The sequence below is a fragment of the Myxine glutinosa genome, chromosome 3 (genome assembly GCF_964187855.1).
Source record: "Myxine glutinosa chromosome 3, kmMyxGlut1.1, whole genome shotgun sequence".
Taxonomy (NCBI): domain Eukaryota; kingdom Metazoa; phylum Chordata; class Myxini; order Myxiniformes; family Myxinidae; genus Myxine; species Myxine glutinosa.
The window spans coordinates 180,596,235-180,623,140 of NC_136263.1; the positions used below are offsets into that span (position 1 = coordinate 180,596,235).

At 47.6% G+C, this 26,906-nt stretch overlaps 1 protein-coding gene across 11 annotated transcripts in view; it reads right to left on the reverse strand.

Annotated features, from left to right (window-relative positions):
• Window positions 1-26,906, reverse strand: part of LOC137423011 (protein phosphatase EYA1) — a 311,146-nt gene that overhangs the window by 273,890 nt on the left and 10,350 nt on the right. The gene's annotated exons all lie outside the window — the stretch shown is intronic.

A 26,906-nucleotide genomic window follows, 5' to 3' on the forward strand; every position in this document is an offset into this window, starting at 1 on the left:
ATATATATATATATATATAAATAAAACACAGTCACGTACTTGATATTTGGCACAAACATGGCCATTGAGCCTGGGAAGAACATGGTCGACCTCAAAATTTATTTCATAATATTTTTAAACCATTTTTTTACCTCAGCGCATTTCAGCGAGGAATATTATGACCGGAATGGCAGAGCAGCGCGCTGATTCGCTCAGAGTGATCACGTGATGTTCCTTGCCGCCATTGACTCAGTTACGTGTTCGCACGTATTTCAGAGCGAAAAGCGATTCCGTTTTTTCACATTTCAGCGAGGAATATTGCCATTCACACCACAGAGGTTTTTTTCCCTTTCATCTTTAGATCCATATTTTTTGCCATAACGTAGCGCATTATGGCTCTCTCGAGCTCGAGTTAGCCAATCACCTGGGAGCATGAGGCCACGTTGGCCACGCCCACGACACGACGCAGTGTTGCAATCGATCGCTCAGAGCGATCACGTGATGTTCCTTGCCGCGCGATTGCGTTTTTTCACATTTCAGCGACGAACATTGCCATTCACATCACATAGGTTTTTTTTTCTTTCATCTTTAGATCCATATTTTATTTCAGCGAGGAATATTATACACGGAATCTGAATCGGTGGCAGAGCAGCGTGCTGATTCGACGATTCGCGTGCCCTCCCCCCTCCCCTCCCCCTCCCCCTCCCCCTCCCCCCTCCCCTCCTCCTCCCCCTCCCCCTCCCCCCTCTCCTCCCCTCCCCCCTCCCCCCTCTCCTCCCCTCCCCCCTCCCCCCTCTCCTCCACTCCCCCTCCCCCTCCCTCCTCTTCTCCCTCACGTTTATACATGGAATGCCGGGTACTTCTCCCCCTCTCCTCCCCTCCCCCCTGTTCCCCTCCCCTCCTCTTCCCCGCCCGACAATGCCGGGTACTTCCCCCCCCCCTCCTCTCCCCTCCTCTCCCCTCCCCCCTCTCCTCCCCTCCCCCCCCCCCGTTCCCCTCCCCTCCTCTTCCCCCTCCCCTCCCCCTCCCTCTCCCCCTCCCCTCCCCCTCCCCTCACCTTCCCCCCCTCCCACTCCCCCCTCCTCCCTCCCCCCATCCCCCTCCCCCCTCTCCTCCCTCCCCCTCCCCCCTCCCCTCCCCCTCCCCTCCCCCCTCTCCTCGCCTCCCCCCCTCCCCCTCCCTCCTCTTCTCCCTCACGTTTATACACGGAATGCCGGGTACTTCCCCCCCTCTTCTCCCCCCCCCCTCTCCTCCCCTCCCCTCCCCCCCGTTCCCCTCCCCTCCTCTTCCCCGCCCGGCAATGCCGGGTACTTCCCCCCCCCCCCATTTCTCACCTCCCCCCTCTCCTCCTCTTCCCCTTCCCCTCCCCCCTCCCCCCTCCCCTTCCCCCCCTCCCCTCCCCCCTTCCCTTCCCCCCTCCCCCCTCCCCCTCCCTCCCTCCCCCCACTCCCCCTCCCCCTCCTCCCTCCCCTTCCCCCCTCCCTCCCCCTCCCCCCCCCCCCTTCCCCTTCCCCCCTCCCCCTTCCCCTCCCCTCCCCCTTCCCCTCCCCTCCCCCCTCCCACTCCCCCTCCTCCCTCCCCCACTCCCCCTCCCCCCTCTCCTCCCCTCCCCCCTCCCCCCTCCTCCTCCCCCTCCCCCCTCTACTCCCCTCCCCCCTCTCCTCCCGTCCCCCCTCCTCCTCCCTCCTCTACTCCCTCACGTTTATACACGGAATGCCGGGTACTTCCCCCCCCCTCTCCTCCCCCCCCCCATTCCCCTCCCCGCCTCTTCCCCCTCTCCTCCCCTCCCCCCTCCCCCTCCCTCCTCTACTCCCTCACGTTTATACACGGAATGCCGGGTACTTCCCCCCCCCTCTCCTCCCCCCCCCCATTCCCCTCCCCGCCTCTTCCCCCTCCCCCTCCCCCTCCCCCCTCTTCTCTCCCCCCTCTTCTCCCTCACGTTTATACACGGATTGCCGGGTACTCCCCCCCCCTCTTCTCCCCCCCACTTCTCCCCTCCCCCCCCCTCTCCTCCCCTCCCCCCCGTTCCCCTCCCCTCCCCTCCTCTTCCCCGCCCGGCAATGCCGGGTACTTCCCCCCCCCTCTTCTCCCCTCCTCCCCTCCCCCCTGTTCCCCTCCCCTCCTCTTCCCCCTCCCCTCCCCCCTCCCCATCTCCTCCCCTCCCCCCTTCTCCTCCCCTCCCCCCTCCCCCTCCCCCTCTTCTCTCCTCCCCCCCTCTTCTCCCCTCCCCCCTCCTCCCCTCCCCCCATCCTCCCCTCCCCCCCGTTCCCCTCCCCTCCCCTTCCCCCTCCCCCTCCCCTCCCCTCCCCCGCCCGGCAATGCCGGGTACTTCTGCTAGTATATATATATATAATATATATATATATATATATATATATACTATATATATAATATATATATATTTTTTTTTTAATTTTTTTAAAATGTATATATATACTGTATATATATATATATATATATATATATATATATATATATATATATATATATATATATATATATACATAACAGGCAGAATACCTGAGTTGGGGAGGTGGAAGAGGGTGTTTTTTTGTTCCACTGGCCAGCTTAACAATTAATGCTACTTGGTGAGAATGAGCGACCAGGGGAATCAAACCCGTACCAAGCAGGGTCTGCGGCCTCCGCTCTGAGTCTGAGAGGTCGGTAGTTCAAACTCAACCCCAGGATAGGTCATACCAAAGACTTTTTAAAAATGGTATATGCTGATTCCTTGCTGGTTGCTCACCATTTAATAAAGCTAGAGAAAGAACAAATAACCATAAGTTGACAACGATTGCACAGGATTGATGGGCCAAATGGCCTCCATCTGCATTTAAGTCTCGTGTATTAAAGGGAACTCGTAAAACGGCTGGAGAAAGAGGGCTGGCAGGATTGACTTGAAGCATGATCAACAACAACAACAACAACATGCATTTCAAGCCCATTTTCCCTGCAAGAGCGGGGGTTAGCCTTGCGGTCCCCATGACAATCTTCCCCATTTTGCCCTATTTTCTGCATCTCTCCTTGTTAACCCCCTTGCCCGCATTTCTTGTTCCACCATCTTTAGCCAAGTCTTTCTCGGTCTTGCCCGTCCTCTACTTCCTTCTACATTCATTTCCTTAACTCTTCTCAACCAGTCACTTTCATCCTTCCTCAACACATGACCAAACCATCTCAACCAGTTCCTCTTCACAGCATCAATCACAGGCTCTATTCCCATCATCTTTCGCAATTCATCATTTGTCTTCCTCTCTCTCAACGATACTCCGCACATCCACCGAACCATTCTCATTTCCACCCTTTCCAGCCTTCGTTGCTGCTTTACGTTCATTACCCATGTCTCGCTCCCATAAATCATAACACTTCTCACACATGCAGCATACACCTTTCCCTTCAGCTTCAACGACACCCCTCCTCATCAGCATGCCACTCAGTTCCCGAAACTTCTTGCATGTACATCTCACTCTAGCAACTGCTGCCGAGTCTGATCCACCTTCTCCATTCAGCATATCTCCGAGGTAGCAAAATGTTTTCACACCTTCCAGCTTCACACCGTCTCCAAGATCCAACTCAACATTTCCTCCATCTGCAGCTCCCTCTGTGCACACCTTACATTTGAATGTAGCTGCCACACTGGTTAATGACCCTTTCAGACAACTGCATTTTTGATGAACCCACTCAGCGCACATTGTACATTGAATGGAGTTCACTCCGACACCCTTCCTGCACACAAGCACATGGCCACTTCCCAGTTCTTTCCACCTCACCACATGCTTTACCACTTGCCTTCACCTTCGTCTTTCCGATATTCACATTCAGACCTTTTGTCTCCATACATTCCTGCCACTTGTTCATTTTTTCCTTCAGTCCATCCATACTTTCCGCAATCAACACCAGATCATCTGCATACAACAACTCCCACGTAAACCCTCCTTTACGTTCTGAGCCAGCACCTCCATCACAGCTACAAATAGTGGTGGACTTAGTACTGACCCCTGATGCACTCCCACCTTCACCTCAAAGTCACCACTGTTCCCGTCCTTCCTCCCTACAGCTGTGCGTGCTCTTTTGTACATTGCTATCACTACTCTGATCAACCATTCCTCCACTTCTAACTTCCTCAATGCCCATGTCAATACTTCACGTGGAACCCTATCGAATGCTTTCTCCAGATCAACAAACCCAAGAAACAACTTCTTCCTCTTCTCCATGTACTTCTCCTGCAACTGCCTCACAATAAAGAGCGCGTCTGTCATTCCTCTTCCTGGCATAAATCCAAACTGCATTTCGTCGATCTTTACCTTCTTCCTTATCCTCCTCTCCAACACCCTTTCCAATACCTTCATTCCATGCTACAATAACTTTATCGCTCAGTACGAGCCACACTCCAGAGGGTCAACTTTCCCCTTGTATAGAGGGACGTGGGTACTCAGTTCCCAATCCACTGTAATGCGGCCTTCTTTCACCACCAGATTGCAGATCTCTGTCATTCTCTTCACACCCAAATTTCCCGCTGTCTTCAACATATCTCCCACATCTCCCTTCGGCCCTCCCACTTTTCTACTCTTCATTGCTTTTATCGCTTCCTCAACTTCCTTCTCAGTTATCTTCTCTGCCGGTCCTAAAACTGGGTTACTCTCTATGTTGCCATCCCATTCATTCTCTGTATTCAACAGCATTTCCATATATCTTTTCCATCTTCCTTTCATTCCATCTGGGTCCACAACGATTTGTCCCACTTCATCCTTCAAGCAACTCACCCCCATCACATCACACCTCTCTTTCGCTATCTGCTTTACAATCATGAATACCGCTCTCTGACCCTCTTCCGAATCCAAGCGTTCTCCGAACATTTTCCTACATTCCTCCTGCGCCTTTGCTACCTCTTTCTTTGCAGCCTTCTTGGCTGCCTTATAACTTTCATGCTCTGCTTTTTCTGCTCCCGTACCCTTCGCCTTCTGCCATTCCTTGACAAGGACTTATGTATGTAACAAGCTTATTATCCTCTTTCTGGAACTGAGTATTACAAATCAACAAATCAGCTCCATCAGCAAACTCCAAAATCCTTTCACCTTCTCCATTTCTCACACCATATCCATAACCCCCATGAACTCCCTCAAAACCGTCCATACTCCTTCCGACGTGTCCATTTAGGTCTCCTCCTACCACAACAACTTCCTCATCTTTCACGTTTTCCATCAGCTTCTCTATCGCATACCAGAACTTGTCCTTCTCTTCATCGCTCCGACCAACCTGCGGAGCATATCCCGAGATCACGTTCACCAAGAGCTTTCCAATCATCATTGTCACCATCATCAACCTATCACTCACTCTAGTCACACTCACCACACTGTCTACAAACTCCTCAAAAAACAGGACATCAACACCATTCAAGCCCTCCGGGCACCCTTGCCACACAAACTTGTATTTCTGTCCCTGCCTACCCTTCACCATTCTCACGCCACTTCCCTTCCATCTCGTCTCTTGCACACAACATACGTCCACTCTTCTTCTGATCAATACTTCACCACTTCTCCTGATCTCCCTGTCATTGTCCCTACATTCCATGATCCAAACCTCAGAAACCGATCTCCACTTCGGGCTGTACCCTGCCCATATGTTGTTGTAATTGTCATGGTTCTCTTTTTGAGGCAATGTTTTCATGGCCGGATACCATTCCTGACACCAATCCTCTTAGTCGCCTCTTACCACACGCAGGGATACAGTGTACCTATTCTAAACCAGGGTGCACACCGGGACCTTAAAGCATGCTCCTAGAAACCCTAGAGGGCTGCCCGGATAGCCTCGAGGTACCCTCTTAGCTGTACAGACAGGGATTGAATCCCAACCAAGCGATAAACTGTACCATAGATGAAAATCCATGGATAGAGAGGACCAAACCACGAATGGCGAGGCAAAATCCATGAATGGCAAGGCATTATTGTTGGTGAGGCAAAATCCACGAATGGTGAGATAAATCCAGAGAATGTCGACGATAATAAGTGAAGGTCGATGAAAGTCGCGCAAATGGCGAGGCAAATCCCGCAAATGTCGACGATAATCCGTGAAGGTCAATGAAAATCCCGCGAATGTATGCCATAGCATTGTTTCAATGCCCCTAAAAAACCGCGAATTCCACGGCCGCGATAGAAAAAAAACCCGCGAATTTGCGGGACACTTTTCCGCGAATAGAGAAACAGGTTACATTTTATCATCCGCAAATACACGGAACGCGTGAATAGGCGAATCCCACGAATAGCGGAACCACAAATAGCGGGGTCCGACATTTTATTTATACATATACTGTATATATATATATATATATATATATATATATATATATATATATATATATATATATATATATATATATATATATATATATATATACAGTATATATATATATATACAGTATATATATATATATATATATATATATATATATACAGTATATATATATACAGTATATATATATATATATATATACAGTATATATATATACAGTATATATATATATATATATATATACAGTATATATATATATATATATATATATATATATATATATATATATATATATATATATATATATATATATATATATATACATATATATATCGGAGTACCCATGCCGGAGGGAGGCTGGAATCTCAGAAAAAAGTTTGCACAAATAAATTCCACATTCCTGTGCCACCTTCAGTGAAATGTCAGATACGGACAGCCGGTTCATGAAGGACTTGGGCAAAAAATGGCGAATGGCAAACCATGAACAAATAAATTCCCCATTCCTGGGCCACCTTTAGTTGAATGTCAGGTGTGGACAGCTGCTTCGTTGTTTCGCATGCAGTCAATGGTGAAACCACAAATGCCAAATATGCGAATGTCATGGGTGGAATATATAATCCGCCAAACACATCATTTCCTCATTCTGCTTTAAACTCAATCTATCTATATTGTCATTACAAACAACATCATTCCAATCACAAAATAATAATTTAGCATTAATATAACAAAATACAATGTCACAAACACTCATGAGATGATGTAATGTGAAAACCAGTACAGACTAATCTGCTGACAAGAAAGGACAGATACGAAACACTTCATACAAATTGAAAGTCAAAACCATCATTGAATTGAGAAATTTATGAAACTTCCCACCCTACAATGAATAAAAGCACCGTTGTTTGGGTGGAAACTCAAAAATCACGATTGTGTTGAGATATTATCCAAGCAGTGAATGTTCGTGATCGTGTTTACTTCCGGGTCGGGATTAGCTTCATATGATTCGAAAGTCAAAATCATAAATGTATTGAGGAATTTATGAAACCTCCCACCTACCTTGGAACGCCAAACCGTTCCACAGAGTGTTTGGCGGGACTAGCTGAGACTAGCCGGGACAAAACTGAGGGAATCGTTTCGGCATGGATGGAGACTCCTGTTTTTAAATACACAGTAGATATACATGTATATATATATATATATATATGTAGCGGTTACCGCTGGATGTACATAATCGCATTGCACCGGCCAGAACACGGCCAGACGCGCCTCTCCCGGGCACGCCCGAACCTCCCGGGCACGCCCGGTCTCGTCTTTCCCGGGCATGCCCGCTCTCGCCTTTCCAGGGCTCGCCCAGAGCGTCCGGGCATGCCCGCTATCGCCTTTCCAGGGCTCGCCCAGAGCGTCCGGGCATGCCCGCTATCGCCTTTCCAGGGCACGCCCAGAGCGTCCGGGCATGCCCGCTATCGCATTTCCAGTGCTCGCCCAGAGCGCCCGGGCACGCCCAGCCTCGACTTGCCAGGCCGCAGCCAAACACGCCCGGGCAGGTCCAGACTCGCCTTTCCAAGGCTCGCCCTTGATACCCGGGCATGCCCGGTATAGCTTTTGCCGGGCAAACTTCCCGACATAAATGTGTATATATATTGTTGCCCGAAAAACGGGCTTGTCAGAATACCTGAGCTGTTTTGTTTCAATAAAGCAACTCGGACGAATTCCGTCTTTGGTCGCGTCAATTCTTTCGACTCGCGTTGGAGCGCAGTTCCTTCATTGGTGACCTACCGACATGGATACGGCAGTGACGCTTAAACTGCCTACCTTCTGGAAGACTCACGCGGCTGTTTGGTTCGCCCAGGCGGACTCCCAGTTCGCCCTGCGAGGCATCACCGCGGACGACACCTGCTTCCACCATGTTGTGGCGGCGCTCGGTTCCGCCACCGCGGCCCACGCCTTGAGCCTCCTCCAGCACCCACCGGCTGCTGACAAATACGACGCGCTGAAGACGCTCCTCCTCGGCGCTTTCGCCCTCTCACCGGCAGAACGCGCACGGCGCCTGCTTGACCTGCCCGAGCTCGGCGACACGCGCCCGTCCGAGCGCATGGACTATATGCTCTCGTTGCTCGGCGAGCACTCTCCGGCATTCCTGTTCCGGGAGCTGTTCCTCCGTCAGCTGCCTAACCCGGTACGCCTTGCCCTGGCTGGCACGTTGATCACGGATTCCCGCGCCCTCGCCAGGGAAGCCGATAAGATCTCCTCGGCGGGCCAGCACATCGGCGTGGTTACCTGGAGCCCGCCGCCGTCCGAGGCGACGCCCGAGCGCCCTGCGCGGTTGGAGGCCGAACTGCCGGTGCAACTGGCGGCCGCCACGCCGCACCGCCCGCTTCCGACACGACGGCCTGGGCCTCCACCTGACCGGGCGTGGTGTTATTACCACGCCAGGTTCGGACACAAGGCTCGGACGTGCCGGCCCCCGTGCACTTTCGGCAGGTCGGGAAACGGCCGGGCCGGCGTTCATTCCCAGCCATGAGCGCCGGCCACTCGGGCAACTTGCTGTTTATTCGGGACAAAGCGTCTGGACGGCGTTTCCTGTGCGACACCGGCGCCCAACTGAGCGTCATACCTGCCTCCGAGCAGGACAGGCTGGACGCAGTTTGCGGCCCCTCTTTGGTCGCTGCTAATGGCTCAGCCATACGCACTTTCGGCCCACGCGTCGTCACCCTCTGCTTCGGCAGCCAGCGCTTTCAATGGACTTTTGTTACCGCCAGCGTCCCCGTGGCTTTGCTGGGCGCCGACTTCCTCTGCGCGCACGGGCTGCTGGTCGACGTCAAACGACGTCGCCTTGTCCACGCCGAGACCTTCAGCTCCCTGGCGTGCACAATGAGCAGCTCCACGCCGACCGAACTGGCGTGCGCCCTCCCGGCAACGAACGAGTTCGCTCGCCTGCTCGTGGAATTCCCGGCCCTCACGCGGCCGACGTTTTCGGCCGTCGCGGTGCGGCACGGGATCGAGCACCACATACCCACTACGGGCCCGCCGGTCTACGCCAGGGCCCGCCGCCTCGACCCAGCCAAGCTCGCCGTGGCAAAGGCCGAATTCGACGCGTTGGAGCACCTCGGCATCGTGCGGCGCTCCGATAGCGCGTGGGCCTCGCCACTGCACATCGTGCCAAAGCCGGGGGGTGGATGGCGCCCGTGTGGCGACTACCGCCGTCTCAATGACGCTACCACCCCCGACAGGTACCCGATCCCGCATATTCAGGACTTTTCCGCCCGTTTGGCGGGACGGGTCATCTTTTCGAAAATTGACCTGATACGGGGCTACCACCAGGTACCTGTCCGGGCGGCCGACGTCCCGAAGACGGCCGTCATCACGCCGTTCGGCCTGTTCGAATTTTTGCGGATGCCGTTTGGCCTCAAGAACGCGGCCCAGGCGTTCCAGCGCTTGATGGACGGCGTGCTGCGCGACCTGCCGTTTCTTTTCGTCTATCTGGACGACATCCTCGTCGCCAGCACGTCCCGCGCCGAGCACCTCCTCCACCTCCGAACACTGTTCGGTCGCCTCAGCGAGCACGGCTTAATTGTCAACCCGGTCAAATGCCACTTCGGCGCGACGACCGTTGACTTTTTGGGCCACCGCATCACCAAGACCGGGGCCGTGCCGCTGCCGACCAAGGTCGAGGCCATCACCACGTTCCCGCGTCCCCGTTCCATCAAGGCCCTCCAAGAGTTCCTCGGCATGGTGAATTTTTATCACCGATTCGTGCCCCGCGCTGCTCAGCTCATGCGGCCCCTTTACGAGGCCCTCCGGGGCTAGCCGGCCAAGCATGACATTGTTTGGTCCGCGGCCATGGACGCGGCCTTCGCCAGTGCCAAACGAGCCCTCGCCGACGCAACGCTGCTGGCTCACCCGGTGCTCAACGCGCCCATCGCCCTCACTACGGACGCCTCCAACTACGCGGTGGGCGCCGTCCATGAGCAATGGGTGGACGGGGTTTGGCAGCCACTCGCTTTTTTCAGCCGGCAACTCCGGCCGAACGAGTTAAACTACAGCACGTTCGACCGCGAGCTGCTCGGGCTATTCCTGGTCGTTCGCCATTTCCGACACCTCCTGGAGGGCCGCCCGTTCACGGCTTTCGTCGACCACAAGCCGTTGGTCTACGCAATGGCTAAGGTCACGGAGCCGTGGTCGGCCCGCCAGCAGCGCCACCTCTCCGCTGTGTCAGAGTTCACCACGGACATCCAGCACGTCGCCGGCAAAGACAACGCCGTGGCCGACTGCCTTTCGCGGGCCAGCGCGAACGCGGTCCACCTCGGCGTGGACTTCACGCTCATGGCGGCCGACCAGACCACCGACGCCTCGGTGCAGGCACTCCGCGTGGCGGACACGGGCCTCCGCCTGGCCGACATCCCCTTCGCGGGCACCGTCCTGCTCTGCGACGTCTCCCAGGGCCAGCCTCGCCCCATCGTGCCCGTTTCCTGGCAGCGCCGCATCTTCGCCTCCATCCACGGCCTTTCTCACCCGGGCCGGAAAGCTTCTCAGAAGCTGGTGTCGGCGCGTTTCGTCTGGCACGGCCTTCGACGAAACATCCGCGACTGGGCCAATGCCTGCACGGCCTGCCAGCGAGCCAAGGTCCACCGCCACACCCAGGCCCCGCTGGCACCTTTCGCCGTGCCTGAACGGCGTTTCGACCACGTCCACGTGGACCTGGTGGGTCCCCTGCCCCCCTCGCGGGGGTTCACCCACCTGCTCACCATGGTGGACAGGACCACCAGGTGGCCGGAGGCCGTGCCCCTCACCTCCACCACCACCGCCGACGTGGCGCAGGCGTTCATCGCCACCTGGGTCGCGCGCTTCGGCACACCAGCGGACATCTCGTCCGACCGTGGCCCACAGTTCACGTCTGAGCTTTGGGGCGCGGTCGCCCGTTCGTTGGGGGTCACGCTGCACCGCACCATGGCCTACCACCCCCAAGCCAATGGGATGTGCGAGCGGTTTCACCGCTCCATGAAGGCCGCACTCATGGCCGGCCTTCAGGACGACGGTGGGGCCGACCGGCTGCCGTGGGTCCTTTTGGGCCTTCGCACGGCCCCCAAGGAAGACCTCCAGGCGTCCGCCGCCGAGCTCGTCTATGGCCAGCCACTCCGCGTCCCGGGCGAATTCGTGCCTGACGCTACCAGTCCCAGGTCCGCCGCTCGCCAGCGCTCGGACCTCCAGGAGGCCGCCCGACGATTTGCCCCCGTGCCGACGTCCCGCCACTGTGGCCCCCAGTCCTACGTCCCCCCGGCGCTTCGCACAGCGGAGTACGTCTTTGTGCGTCATGACGCGCACCGGGGGCCACTCCGGCCGCCGTACGACGGGCCCTTCTGGGTCCTGCGACGGGGCGACAAGTCTTTCATCGTCGACTTCGGCGGCCGGCCGGACCGGATTTCTGTGGACCGCCTCAAACCGGCGCACATGGACGTCGACCGACCACCACGGTTGGCCCTTCCTCCGCGGCGAGGCCGCCCCCCGTCCACAGTTCCCCCCGCTCGACCACCCACCACCACGTCAGACCCCTCCCCACGACCCTCCAGGGGTCGCTTCGGCCGGGTCATCCGGACCCCCCTTAAATTGACCCTGCCGGTGCAGGTCGATTCTGGAGGGGCGTGTGTAGCGGTTACCGCTGGATGTACATAATCGCCTTGCACCGGCCAGAACACGGCCAGACGCGCCTCTCCCGGGCATGCCCGGACTCACTGTTCCCGGGCACGCCCGAACCTCGCGGGCACGCCCGGTCTCGTCTTTCCCGGGCATGCCTGCTCTCGCCTTTCCAGGGCTCGCCCAGAGTGTCCGGGCATGCCCGCTATCACCTTTCCAGGGCTCGCCCAGAGCGTCCGGGCATGCCCGCTATCGCCTTTCCAGGGCACGCCCAGAGCGTCCGGGCATGCCCGCTATCGCATTTCCAGTGCTCGCCCAGAGCGCCCGGGCACGCCCAGCCTCGACTTGCCAGGCCGCAGCCAAACACGCCCGGGCAGGTCCAGACTCGCCTTTCCAAGGCTCGCCCTTGATACCCGGGCATGCCCGGTATAGCTTTTGCCGGGCAAACTTCCCGACATAAATGTGTATATATATTGTTGCCCGAAAAACGGGCTTGTCAGAATACCTGAGCTGTTTTGTTTCAATAAAGCAACTCGGACGAATTCCGTCTTTGGTCGCGTCAATTCTTTCGACTCGCGTTGGAGCGCAGTTCCTTCATATATATATATATATAGATATACAGTATATATATATATATATATATATATATATATATATATATATATATATACACAGTGCATTCAGAAAGTATTCAGACCCCTTCACTTTTTGAATATTTTGTTATGTTGCAGCCTTATGCTGCAATCGTTTAAATTCATTTCTTCCCCTCATCAATCTACACTCAATACCCAATAATGACAAAGAGAAACCAGGATTTTAGAAAGTTTTGCAAATTTATTAAAAAGAAAAAACTGAAATATCACATTGACATAAGTATTCAGACCCTTAACTCAGTACTGAGTTGAAGCACCTTTGGCAGCGATTACAGCCTCGAGTCTTCTTGGGTATGACGCGACAAGCTTTTCACACCTGGATTTGGGGATTTTCTGCCATTCTTCTCTGCAGACACTCTCAAGCTTTGTCAGTTTGGATGGGGACTGTCGGTGGACAGCCATTTTCAGGTCTCTGCAGAGATTTTGGATTAGGTTCAAGTCAGAGCTCTGGCTGGGCCACTCAAGGACCTTCACAGAGTTGTCCCTAAGCCACTCCTGCATTGTCTTAGCTTTGTGCTTCGGGTCATTGTCCTGTTGGAAGGTGAACCTTCAACCCAGTCTGAGGTCCTGAGCACTCAGTTTCAGGTTTTCATTAAGGATATCTCTGTACTTTGCTCCGTTCATTGATCCCTCAACCCTGACCAGTCCCCCAGTCCCTGCTGCTGAAAAACACCCCCACAGCATGATGGTGCCACCACCATGCTTCACCGTTGGGATGGTATTGGGCAGGTGATGAGCGGTGCCTGGTTTCCTCCAGACATGACGCTTAGAATTGAGGCCAAACAGTTCAATCTTGGTTTCATCAAACCACAGAATCTTGTTTCTCACAGTCCGAGAGTCCTTTAGGTGCTTTTTTTGCAAACTCCAAGGGCCTTCTTGTGTCTTTCACTGAGGAGAGGCTTCCGTCTGACCACTCTGCCATAAAGCCCAGATCGGTGGAGTGTTGCAGTGATGGTTGTCCATCTGGAAGATTCTCCCATCTCCACACAGGATCCCTGGAGCTCAGTCAGAGTGACCATCGGGTTCTTGGTCACCTCTCTAACCAAGGCCCTTCTCCCCCGATTGCTCAGTTTAGCCGGGCGGCAGCTCTAGGAAGAGTCCTGGTTGTTCCAAACTTCTTCCATTTAAGAATTATGGAGGCCACTGTGCTCTTGGGAACCTTCAATGCAGCAGAGATTTTTTTGTCGGCTTCCCCAGATCTGTGCCTCGACACAATCCTGTCTCTGAGCTCTGCAGGCAGTTCCTTCGACCTCATGGCTTGGTTTTTGCTCTGATATGCATTGTCAGCTGTGAGACCTTGTATAGACAGGTGTGTGCCTTTCCAAATCATGTCCAATCAATTGAATTTACCACAGGTGGACTCCAATCAAGGTGTAGAAACATCTCCAAGATGATCAAGAGATATGGGAGGCACCTGAGCTAAATTTCCAAGTGTCATAGCAAAGGGTATGAATACTTATGTCAATGTGATATTTCAGTTTTTTTTTTTTAATAAATTAGCAAAACTTTCTGAAACCCTGTATTCTCTTTGCCATTATGGGGTATTGATTGTAGATTGATGAGGGAAAAAATGAATTTCAACGATTTCAGCATAAGGCTGCAACATAACAAAATGTGAAAAAAGTGAAGGGGTCTGAATACTTTCTGAATGCACTGTATACATAGATGTATATATATTTCTACTTGCATTTTTTCTTACATGTCTTACCCCATAGAAAACTTAATGGCCAAATCGGGTCAACAGTGTACAGCAAGTCTGCACACAACACTCAAAATCAATTGCCACCAGTCAACCATTATCCCGACAGATCATCAAGGAATGCAATGAAAAGATGAAACCAAGGCAGGTCATGACCAAAGACCACGGAGACAGGATAGTCCCCTACATTAGAACAGCATCTTAACCTGCCAATCACCTACTACAGCCCTTATGATGTCTGTATTGTCCATAAACCCAATGTGACTTCAGACATCGCTGCCAAAACCAAAAGACAAGGTGGGCAGACAGGACCATTATGTGGGTCAAACGGGGAAACGTTTGGTAATCAGGATGGCTGAACACCATTGCGCGGAAGCCAGAAACGACCAATCCACCACGGCCATACACAACCACACCCTGCACCACACCTTCTCATGGGGCCAAGCAATAGTCATGGGGACAGCCCGCTCAAAGGCATGCCGGAGGTTATTGAGGCATAGTCGTTGGATGACCGGTCGATGAACAGGCATGTTGACCTCAACCTGGCTTACCAAGCCCTAGGCAGACACCTATGCAAACAACTCAGACCAACAACCACCCCAGACAAGGGTGGATGCAGCCCGATCCAGAATCCAACATGCCGAGCCATGTTTTGGTTCCCTCCCCTCAGCTCCTCTTCAACAGCCAAAATTCAAATGACAACATAATTTACTGTAAACTGTTTTTCCATTATTGTCTCTGAGGAAGCTAGACTGCTCCCGAAACGTCAGGGTCAATAAAGGATTCTCCTTTTTGTGCTTAGCGTGTCTTCTTTCTGATTTAATATGATTCCTTTGCTTAACATTTTCCAGAGTATTCACAAATACATATGTACATACAGTCACGTGAAAAAGTAAGTACACCCCATGTAAAGTTTAGACCTTTTCAACATATTTCAACATACAGCTATTTGATCTTCATTTCAACAATATTGACAGATAAAGGTGATATAATATAACAAATATCATGAAACATTTACATTTTGTAGTCCGTTGTACAATTTAAATAAACGTAAATGCAAATTTCGCACGTGCAAAAAGTAAGTACACCCTTGGCTCTAATAGGTGGTATTGCCCCCTTTGGCAGAAACAACCTCAAGTAGTTGTTTCTTATAACTGTCTACCAGTCTCTCACATCGACTGGGAGAAATTTTTGCCCACTCCTCCATGCAGAATTCTTGCAGCTGTGCGATGTTTGAGGGGTTTCTTGCATGCACAGCTCGTTTCAAATCCCCCCACAACATCTCGATGGGATTTAGATCCAGGCTTTGACTTGGCCATTCCAGAACCCTCCATTTCTTTCTTTTCAGCCATTCCTTGGTGGATTTACTGGTATGTTTAGGGTCATTGTCATGATGCAAGGTCCACCTGCGGTTGAGCTTCAACTTTCCGACAGATGGCCTCACATTATCCTCAAGCACCCTCTGGTACAATGAAGAATTCATAGTGGATTCTATGATGGTGAGCTGCCCAGGCACTGATGCTGCAAAGCTGCCCCCAAACCATAATATTTCCACCACCATGCTTTACAATTGGTATCAGGTTCTTTTGGTCAAATGCTGTCTTTGGTTTTCGCCAAACATGTCTTCTGGTACTGTAGCCAAATAGCTCTACCTTTGACTCATCTGTCCAGAGCACATTGCTCCAGAAGTGCTGGTGTTTGCCTCGGTGTTCATTGGCAAACTTTAGTCTTGCCATGATGTTCTTTCTGGACAGCAAAGGTTTCCTCCTGGCACACCTCCCATGTAGATCAAATTGTGCAGCCTCTTTCTAATGGTAGACGCGTGCACTTTGACATCAACAGTGGCAAGAGCTACCTGTAGGTCCCGTGATGACATTCTGGGGTTGTTAGAGACTTCTTTCAGCATCTTGCGGTCTGCTCTCGGGCTGAACTTGCTGGGGTGGCCTGGCTTGAACAAGTTCGCAGTTGTTTGGAATCTTCTCCACTTGTAGATGATCTTCCAGACAGTCGAATGATTGATTTCAAATTGTTTGGAGATCTTTTTAAAACCCTTCCCAGACCCGTAGGCATCTATAACCTTCTTTCTGAAGGCCTCAGAGAGCTCTTTTGATCTAGGCATGGTGACGCCACACACTTCAACAACAAAGAGCAACCCAAACTAAATGTCTGAGGTTTAAATAAGACAGGTTCCTCCAAGATCCTCTCTAACGATGTTCTAATTATTTTCACCTGAGCTGGTGCACCTGATTCTAATTTTAGGTATTTGAAGTAGTGATAAATGTAGGGGTGTACTTACTTTTTCCACATGCGAAATTTGCATTTATGTCTATTTAAATTATACAATGGACTACAAAATGTAAATGTTTCATGATATTTGTTATATTATATCACCTTTATCTTTCAATATTGTTGAAATGAAGATCAAATAGCTGTATGTTGAAATATGTTGAAAAAGTCAAAACTTTACAAGGGGTGTAATTACTTTTTCACGTGACTGTATGTATATATATATATCTATTAGTGCTGCATGGTTGCAGTCAGTTAAATAAATCAATTAAATGAAGAGTAAATGACCAGCATGACCTCTTTATTTCTGTGCAGTCCAAGCTCCACCCTGCTCCAGGCTGAGGGAGTGACGTACACCACTGGCACAATGCAAGCTCCGCCCCTCTCCCAGCTCAGTGATCTCATACATCATAGACATCGGGTGACATCACAGACATAGTGAACAAAATTCCATGTTTTTGTTGATGATCAGCTTTATTTAACTTCAAGTACCGGAGCACTATGTTATGTTCCTGGCAAACTCGCAAACTTGTGATTCATGAACTTTGTTTAGTTTAGACAAATGGGAAAAATAGGTTCAGTTCCAAACACCTACCTACCTACCCATAACCAAAAAACATAAGCTAAAAATGTTGGTTATTCATAAATAATTTGATGAAACAATAATATATTAGTAGATACACTTTATATAAACTAGAACGGCACTCAGTAGGGAGCATACCTCCGCCAAGTGAACAGTTTACGTTTTGTATCCCAGAGTAGAACAGAAAATCACAATACAGAATCATATTTAATCAAAACCATCCGTCCACAACTTTTTGATGTCTCCTGCTATATATAGATTTTAGCCCCATCTCCCAATGGTGAAGAATCACTTTAAAAATTAAATAATTCTCATATCCAAATCCATAATCAGATCTTCACCAAAATCGAATCTGTTTGTCCTTGTCAGACACCCAACCGGTCCACCAAGTTTCATTCAAATCCGTCCACAACTTGTTGAGATATCCTGTTATGTGTCGTTTTTGGCCCCATCCCCCAATGGTGAAGTATCACTTTAAAAATTCTAGTAGCCGGATCCGAATCCGGATCTTCACCAAAATCTAATCATTTCGTCCTTGTGACATACCCTACATCTCTGCCAAATTTCGTCTGAATCCATCAAAAACGTTTTGAGATATTTTGTTCACAAACAAACAAACAAACAGACAAACAGACAAACAGACAGGGGTGGAAACAAAACCTCCATCCACCTTTTGTGGCGGAGGTAATAATGAGAAATATGGAAAACATGCAATACTGAAAGTATGCACTTTAACATCACTGTACACTGTCCATAAACACATTAATGAATGCATAAATGATAAATGTTTTCTACAGCCTACTGCTGTACGCAGTCTGTAAATGAACAAAATCCACAGACACTTCTCTAATCATATTGTCAGAAAACCGAGAAACATCAGCTGCCTTGGGAAGCGATCATGCCATGCAAGATCATGTGATGTGCCATTGTCTCCGGTCACGTGCCCTTCTGTGGGTGGGAGTGAAGCTCTACAGGTCGATTTTTGTTTCGGATATGTTAATTTACAGACAGTTTTGTGATTATTTTGCCTGAAATTCTGGACCGAAATTACATCACTATCCAAAATGTCATCTTCTTGCTCGATTAGAAAGTACTAAACACTTATTTTAGTGGGAGGGAGTCAGTCAGTGAGTGTGGAGTTAGAAAGACCTTTATCTATGTGATATATATATATATTGTTATGGATTCGGCACTTATTATTATTGTTGTTATTATTATTATTGTTGGTTCTAATTATTATGGTTATTGTTGTTTAAGGGAAATGGTTATTGTGGTTAAAAGGTTAAAAGTGCTCATGGAAAAGAGACAGGAAGCCGGAAGACGATGACAGAGAGGAAGAAGAAGGCGTGAGGAAAAAGTGGAAAGGCGCCTGTCTTGAAGCTCTGTAGCGAGCGTGGTCGAGCGAACGTCGCGAGTGAACTTTGAGTCTCCTTGACAGGAATCTGGTGCGATTGGTGTTATCGCTGGAGTATTGAAGAACCTGCGTAGTCAGGTATAGGCGTTGAGGTTCCGGAGAATCCTCACCTAGAGGCTTCGGCTCGAGTAAGAGCCGTCCGCCATTTTGAACCTCGCGCATCGTTCACTGAAAAAGGTTTTTGCCACGTCAGCTTGTCTCACCCTCCGATGGTCTGCCGGGGATGGGTGTGCACTAAAGCGGCGCCTGAAAATTACACTACGGTTCGCTGATTGAATGGTGAATGTACACGTCTGGATTGCGTCTTTGGGATTTCCCTTTCCACCGCCAGTTTGCTGTTGGTTTGGACCACGTGACGGTCCACGCCTTGCCTACACCTCCTTAATCACCTCATCACCTCTTCGCCTCATCGCCTCTTCGCCGGGATCCCCTCTGAGTTATAGAGACATTGAGGAGTGTTCTGTTCCATTCACTGGGAGTATCATGAGTTATGTTACTTGAGAAGAGGGTACCATCTTAAGATATATTGATTGTATGGTTGATTGCTATCATTGTTGTATTGTTATTCCTGTATGCTTTTTAATATATTCTTTGTTTGTGGATAACCATTGGTGTGGTTTCAATATTCGGAATAACATATTTTTCTGCCGTGGCTCCTCTCGGGGTTTGGAGGTATATGGAGACCAGGAGGTCGGGGAGGAACAGGTAACAATATATATATATATATATATATATATATATATATATATATATATATATATATATATATATATATACATATATATATATATATGTAATTATGTGTGTGAGGTCAAAGGTTAAGGTACTTTACTGGTGTACTTAACAGTAAAAGTGTACTTAAATTTTGACTGGTAGTGTATGTATATAAATTCTACATATGCATACCACTAGAGTATTAGTATATATATATATATATATATATATATATATATATATATATATATATATGCACGTATATTATATATATATATATATATATATATATATATATATATATATATACAGTATATATATATATATATATATATATATATATATATATATCTATATATATATATATATATATATATATATATATATATATATATATATCTATATATATATATATATATATATATATATATATATATATATATATATATATATATATATATATATATATCTATATATATATATATATATATATATATATATATATATATATATATATATATATATATATATATATATATATGCTAATACTCTAGTGGTGCAAGCTTGCACACTGCAAGCAGCTACTCCTGTACATCCTCTGTCCAAACATCATAAATGTACCCTTTATATATTTAATGAAGTAGTTTGTGGAAGAGTTTAAATTCAAGAGCACGAGCTACAATGGCATGGAGGCCAATACACAAACAAAAAATGTTGCATATTCATAATTAACTTAATCAAACAATAACCAAAAAAAATTGCAAGTCATGTGATCCAAAATGCAAGAAGGGTACAGTTAAATATCCAACACATAAAGTGCGCTATCATAAATCCAATTACTTAGGACTTAACAAATTGCTAATTAATGTGACTACTGAGTAAATCACAATTATTTAAAATATTAATATTTACACACATCATAGATCATTGACTTGTTGACATCATAGATCATTGACACATCATAGATCATTGACACACACATTGGAATCACTTGTTTTTGTTTCCTTTCTAATGGATACAGTGCGGTCTCACTTCGACTGTTTTTAAAGTCCATTGTGCTTGCATTCTGCAAATAGCTAAATAACTCATGTAAATCAATAATTAATGTTTGGAATGAACTCGATATTTAAAAGTTTACAAGTATATTGGAGTAATTTTTAATGTAAATACGGCAAACTTGTAAAATAAGAAACAGCAGAGGAATTGTAATCGTTGCCTAGAAACCAGTTCCAGAGTCAGCTCCATTGCCCCGTGTCATGTGACCAGCAGTGAGCAGACTGAGGCTGCAATGGCAGACTTTTATTCTCGGATATTTTATTTTACGGAAATTTTCCGACTGTTTCGTCATTTTCCTGGGATATTAGCTTTGAGTTGCATCGGTATGTAAAATTTCAGCTATCTACCCCACACAGGCGCTTCAACACATTTATATCATTGAATGAATGAGTGAGTGGTTAAAAATGGCACACAAGGATGAATCACTCTGCCTGTGAAACATAAAAATTGCGAGAGCAATAAATAGACATCTCTGCATCATTTTGTCACTACCCTCGCCAGAGGAGAGGGGATTCGGCCGCCATATTTGTCTGTCTGTTTGTTTGTCCGCACAGAATAAATATGATTTTCTCTGCAACCATTGGTCCGATTGACAGGAAATTTCCACCATAGGTGCACCGCCACCTGTATAATTTTTTAATGATAATTATGACATCATAGGTCAAGTGGTTCGGCAGCCATATTGGAAAAACCGAAAAACTTTGCACCTCTATATCGCCAAAAGTGCTGAATAGAAAATATTGAGACATGGCTCATTGTAAAAAACTCTCCATGGGGAATAAAATATGTTAATGATGATGTCATAGGTGCCTCTATTACGATGTCATAATTCCACAAGTTCAAAACTTCATCTGATGAAGATTAAATTTCTTCAGCGTCATCTCGGGATAAATTTGCAGAGAGAAAAAATAATGATGACGTCATCTGTCACGTGGTTCGGCAGCCATCTTGGAAAAACCGAAAAAAAACTTGCCCTCTACATCCCCGAAAACGCTGCATAGAGAAAATTGGGACATGGCTCATTGTAAAGAACTCTCAATGTGGAATAACATCTGTTAATGATGATGTCAATGGTGCCTCCATTATGACGTCATACTTCGACAAGTACAAAACTTCATCCGACCAAGATGAAATTTCTTGAGCATCATCGAGGGATAAATTGGTGGAGAAAAAATAATGATGATGTCATCGGTCACGTGGTTCGGCCGCCATATTTGTTTTAACACAAAAGCCTTAAAAACCACTGAAAACACATCCTGGCGAGGGGTCTGCAATCTCTGATTGCTCTTTATTGTTTTTCTTTGTAAAAGGTTTTGAGTAAAAATGGATTAAAATTGCATGTTTGTTTTTTTATTTCTGTAACAAGCTACAAGAACCTCTGAAATACGAACAATAATTAGTGTGGGTGATGATCGCATGCCGGGTTGAATTTTCACAAACGTTCATTAATATACCAATGTGCCTTTCTTCAATCAGAGATTGCATTTCTTCAATAACTAAAAAATAAGTCTTTTTTTTTAAATTATTCCCCTTTATGTCACGTTTTACTGAAACTGGTTTCTCAACCCGACGAAAAACATTAGTCGACCAAATGACGCGTGAACGTCACAAATTAGAGACGTTACATGACCTTCCAAACGTACAGGCCGATCCCTCCATCGCCAATCACCTGCAAGAGATATTTCCCCGTGTGGTTACCCATGGGTGGGCAGACCCTGCAGACCTGGGCCGAGCCAGGCGAGCACAGCAGCAGAGCGGGGAGTGAAAGGCAGAAAAAAAGAAAGGGAGGAATGAAACGATGGACGCTCAAAACCACACTCGGTGGCTTAATGATCCCATCAAGAGTGTCCACTCAATGAGTGTCCACTCTGAGGTCAGTGGTTCGAAACCCACCAGAGTCGTTCCAAAGGACAACTAGCTTTTGATTGGTGAACCAAGTGACCCATTATGCAAATTCTTTAAATTTAAGGTCAATCAGATGAAAATTGACGATGTTATGTGACGCTGACCTATGACCTTTTGACCTTTTGAGCAAATTATGAATTTGCCTTCTCTGTATTCTCATAATAAAGCTTTGTTGAAAATTTGATGCCAAAACACAAATGGTAAATTGAAATTTCATGTCAATTGGATGAAAATTCATGATCTTATGTGACACTGACCTCTGACCTTTGACCTTTTTACAAAATTATTAATTTGCCTTCTCCGTATTATCATAATAAAGCTTTGGTGAAAATGTGATGACATTAGCTCAAATGGTAAAACGGTTATGGCCCGGACAGGTACACACACACACAGACAGACATACAGAAGCGATTGCAACCCCTCTCCCCCCTCGTCTCCTGCCGTGCAGGGGACGGGCTAATGAACAAATAGCAACCATAGGTTGGCAACCTTTGCGGAGGCTTGAAAGGCTGATTGGTCTCCCCCTGTGTAAGTAAACTCATATTATTACGTGCCATCACTCCATATGGAGTAGAGCACCACCACACCAGCGCACTCCATGATAATGAATGAAAGAGAGAGAGAATGAGGTGCGGCCCTTTTTTTTTTGGCAAAGTAAAAAACAAAAAGGCTTGGAAGGAAGGTGCAGGAGCTGCGGGCATCACACCGTTCCCAGGCACATGAAAGGCAGAGTCGGGTTCAGGTTGAGTGAGCACCTCTCTCCGAGGACAAAAGGCAAGAGGCCCAGGTCGCTCCTCGAGCGACATCAGCGCACTCGTGCATCACTCACTGCTTGTGCCTCGTGCTGCTGCGCAATCCGTTTCTCTCCCTATCATAACGTCATTGTGCACTTTTGTAATATAACGAAGAATAACCTCTACATTCTCATCAAAACCCTCCAGATGCCTCGTTTCACATTCCTAGGTGCCGTCGAACGTGCCTCCTGTTGAATTAAATAAATAAATAAAAATTCACCTTTACCTGTGTAAATATTACCTTGGTAAACACCCGACCAATGAAATAACGACAAACAATTTATTGGAGTTTAGGTGCAGCATACACCTTGCTTTTTCCTCGTCATTTGTTTATAGGTTTGCATACCTGTGTGTAAATAAATAAACTTATCAGGATAGCTTTGAGGTGTGTTTGAATCCTGACCCAGCTATATATAAACTGTCGCCCCATCAAATAAGTTTGACGTCCCTCGGACAGATATTAAATTACAGGAAGAGGACCCGTCTGCTGACAGCAGACATTGGTGCATGACCAAGATCCCACGGCGCCTTTGGCGAAGAGGTGAGTTATCGCCGGCATCCTGAACAAACTACAAATTCCTGCCACCTTCATCGAACGTCAGGCCTGGCCAGCCGGTTCGTGAAAGACTCGGGTGAAAAACGATCCCTGGCCGATGCCGCAGGAAACTAGGAATAAAAGGGGCCATCAAAGTAGTACTTGTAGTAGTAGTAGTAGGGGTGGTAGTATTGGTAGTGGTAGTAGAAATAGTGTTAGTAGGCATAGTAGTAGGGGTGGTTATGCACTTTTGTAATATATAACGAAGAATTACCTCTACATTCTCATCACAACCCTACAGTAGTAGTAGTAGTAATAGTAGTAGTAGGAGGAGTAGTAGTAGTAATTGTAGTAGTCGTAAGGGTGGTAGTATTGGTCGTGGTAGTAGAAATAGTGGTAGTAGGCATAGGGATGTTCGAGCACTTTTGTAAAAAAACGAAGAATAACCTCTACATTCTCATCACAACCCTACAGTAGTAGTAGTAGTAGTAGTAGTAATAGTAGTAGCAGCAGTAGTAGTAGTAGAGGGGTGGTAGTATTTGTAGTGGTATTAGAAATAGTGGTAGTTGGCATCGTAGTAGGAGTGGTAGTGCACTTTTGTAATATAACGAAGAATAACCTCTACATTCTCATCACAACCCTACAGTAGTAGTAGTAATAGTAGTAGTAGGAGGAGTAGTCGTAGTAATAGTAGTAGTAGGAGGAGTAGTAGTAATAGTAGTAGTAGTAAGGGTGGTAGTATTGGTAGTGGTAGAAGAAATAGTGGTAGTAGGCATAGGGGTGTTAGAGCACTTTTGTAAAAAAACGAAGAATAACCTCTACATTCTCATCACAACACTACAGTAGTAGTAGTAGTAGTAGTAGTAGTAGTAGTAGTAGTAGTAGTAGTAGTAGTAGTAATAGTAGAAGCAGTAGTAGTAGTAATAGGGGTGGGAGTATTTGTCGTGATATTATAAATAGTGGTAGTAGGCATCGTAGTAGGAGTGGTAGTGCACTTTTGTAATATAACGAAGAATAACCTCTACATTCTCATCACAACCCTACAGTAGTAGTAGTAATAGTAGTAGTAGTAGTAGTAGTAGTAGTAGGGGTGGTAGTGTTGGTAGTGATAGTAGACATAGTGGTAGTAGGCATAGTAGTAGGGGTGGTAGTGTACTTTTGTAATATAACGAAGAATAACCTCTACATTCTCATCACAACCCTACAGTAGTAGTAGTAGTAGTAATAGTATTAGTCGGAGGAGTGGTAGTAGGAATAGGAGGAGGAGAGGTAGTAGTGGTAGTAGTAGTAGTAGTACTAGTAGTAGCCTGGTAGTAGTAAGTCGTACCCTGTGTTTTGATAAATCTAAAACCTATTATAATGTATACAATGTAAAAAATAAAATATTAATAATAATGATAATAATAATAATTAATTATCCGCTCCTTTCAGCCAACTTGGTTTAATAACGCTTTACCGGAATATTTTTCAAGCTCACGTGACGTTTGCAGACACCAACGCATTTGATTTGGACATGGGGGCGACACGCAATTTACAGCGGTAAATAAACAATTATTTTTAAAAGTTCGACACTCTTCGACATTTCATGGTAAACATCAAATTAACTCGATTTTGTTTTCCCAACATATGATCCTCATTTTATAACTAAACTATGATCCTCGTTTTATTATAAACGTCTGATTTGGGCCACGTAATTACTGATCAGCTCTGGGTACCGAAGTAAATAAATCTTAATATATATATTATATATATATATATATATATAGAGGGTTCCACGTATATTTGTCAAACGTTTAAATATCGGAAACGTTTATTTACCGTCGGAATCCTTGTCCAAGGAGACGTTTTGGAACCGAGCGTGACGTCACTCTGTCCACATGTAAACCAGCGGGAGCGAGTCGGACCTACCTGAACGCAGCACGCACGTGCACTGACCACGTACGGACGAGGAGTGACGTGTACGATGCGCTGCCGTCGATTAAATGTGGCGGTCTTGAGCTCGGTCGACCGCTTTTAGCGACCAGACAGGTCGAACCTTCTCGCTGCAGGCACGGTGGGTCCCGTTCGCTGCAACGGCGTTTACCTGTGCGAGCACCATTTTAAACACCCGGACCACCGACCGGCGGAACCAACAAAGAGTCCCTTTGAGTGACGTTTTACGATCGGGGACGCACCCCCCGGGTTCCCGGGGCCACGGGAAGGGCGAGCGCGGAGCCGACGGGACTCCGGGATCGACTTACGGCGAGCGGGCGGTATCGTAACGAAAACGCACGTCGAGCACAAACTCGTCTATCCGTCTCGGAGAGTCCCGCTTAACGTCGGGACAGCGTCCAAAACAACCGGCGTTTTAAAAGTTGTAATAACGTTTATTTCACGTCGTCGTAAGTTCTCGGACGAAGACCCTCGCTAACCGAAGATGCCAAGAGCTGCTCGTACGGACGTTGTGAACTAAACCTGCGCTGACCTGACATCAGGACCTCAGGGCGAGGATTCGTCCCAACAAGGCGACTCCGCGCAACTGGTGCTCACGCAGAAGACCCCCGCCCCTCCACCTCCTATTGTCCCTTCGCCCCGATAGATGCCTATCGGAGGAAGTGCTGGCCGCAGATGAAGGAGGAATGAGCGCGCTTCCTTGTCCGTCGTCGGCCCATTGAGGCGCAGAAGACGAACGGCAGCGGATTTTTAACGGCACTAAGGACTCCATTTGAGACGTCGGATCCGGATCTTCATCCTCATACACTCGTGTGTATGCCTACTGTACATATACAGTATATATATATATATATATATATATATATATATATATATATATATATATATATATATATATATATATATATACATACAGTGCACAACCTTATGCATGGATGACTCCGGATAACGTTGTGCAAGGATGACTCAGGTGTTAACGTTGTGAAAGTATAACTCCGGTTAACGTTGTGCAAGGATGACTCAGGTTAAAGTTGTGCAAGGATGACTTGGGTTAATGTTGTGAAAGGATGACTCCAGTTAACGTTGTGAAAGGATGACCCTGGTTAACGTTGTGAAAGGATGACTCCGGTTAGCGTTGTGAAAGGATGACTCGGGTTAACGTTGTGCAAGGATGACTCGGGTTAACGTTGTGCAAGGATGCCTCGGGTTAACGTTGTGCAAGGATAACTCAGGCTAACGTTGTGCAATGATGACTCAGGTTAACGTTGTGCAAGGATTCTTCAGGTTGACCAAGTGTATATTCACTTCCTCGGGTCACGCTGTTCGATCACTCCCTTGGGTCCACGCCTAGTCTACCCTTCCCTCGAGGCTTCCTACCGGGGCCCTTCAGCGTGCTGCTTTACATATCCACGAAGGAGAATACACGGTTAAAGAAGAGGA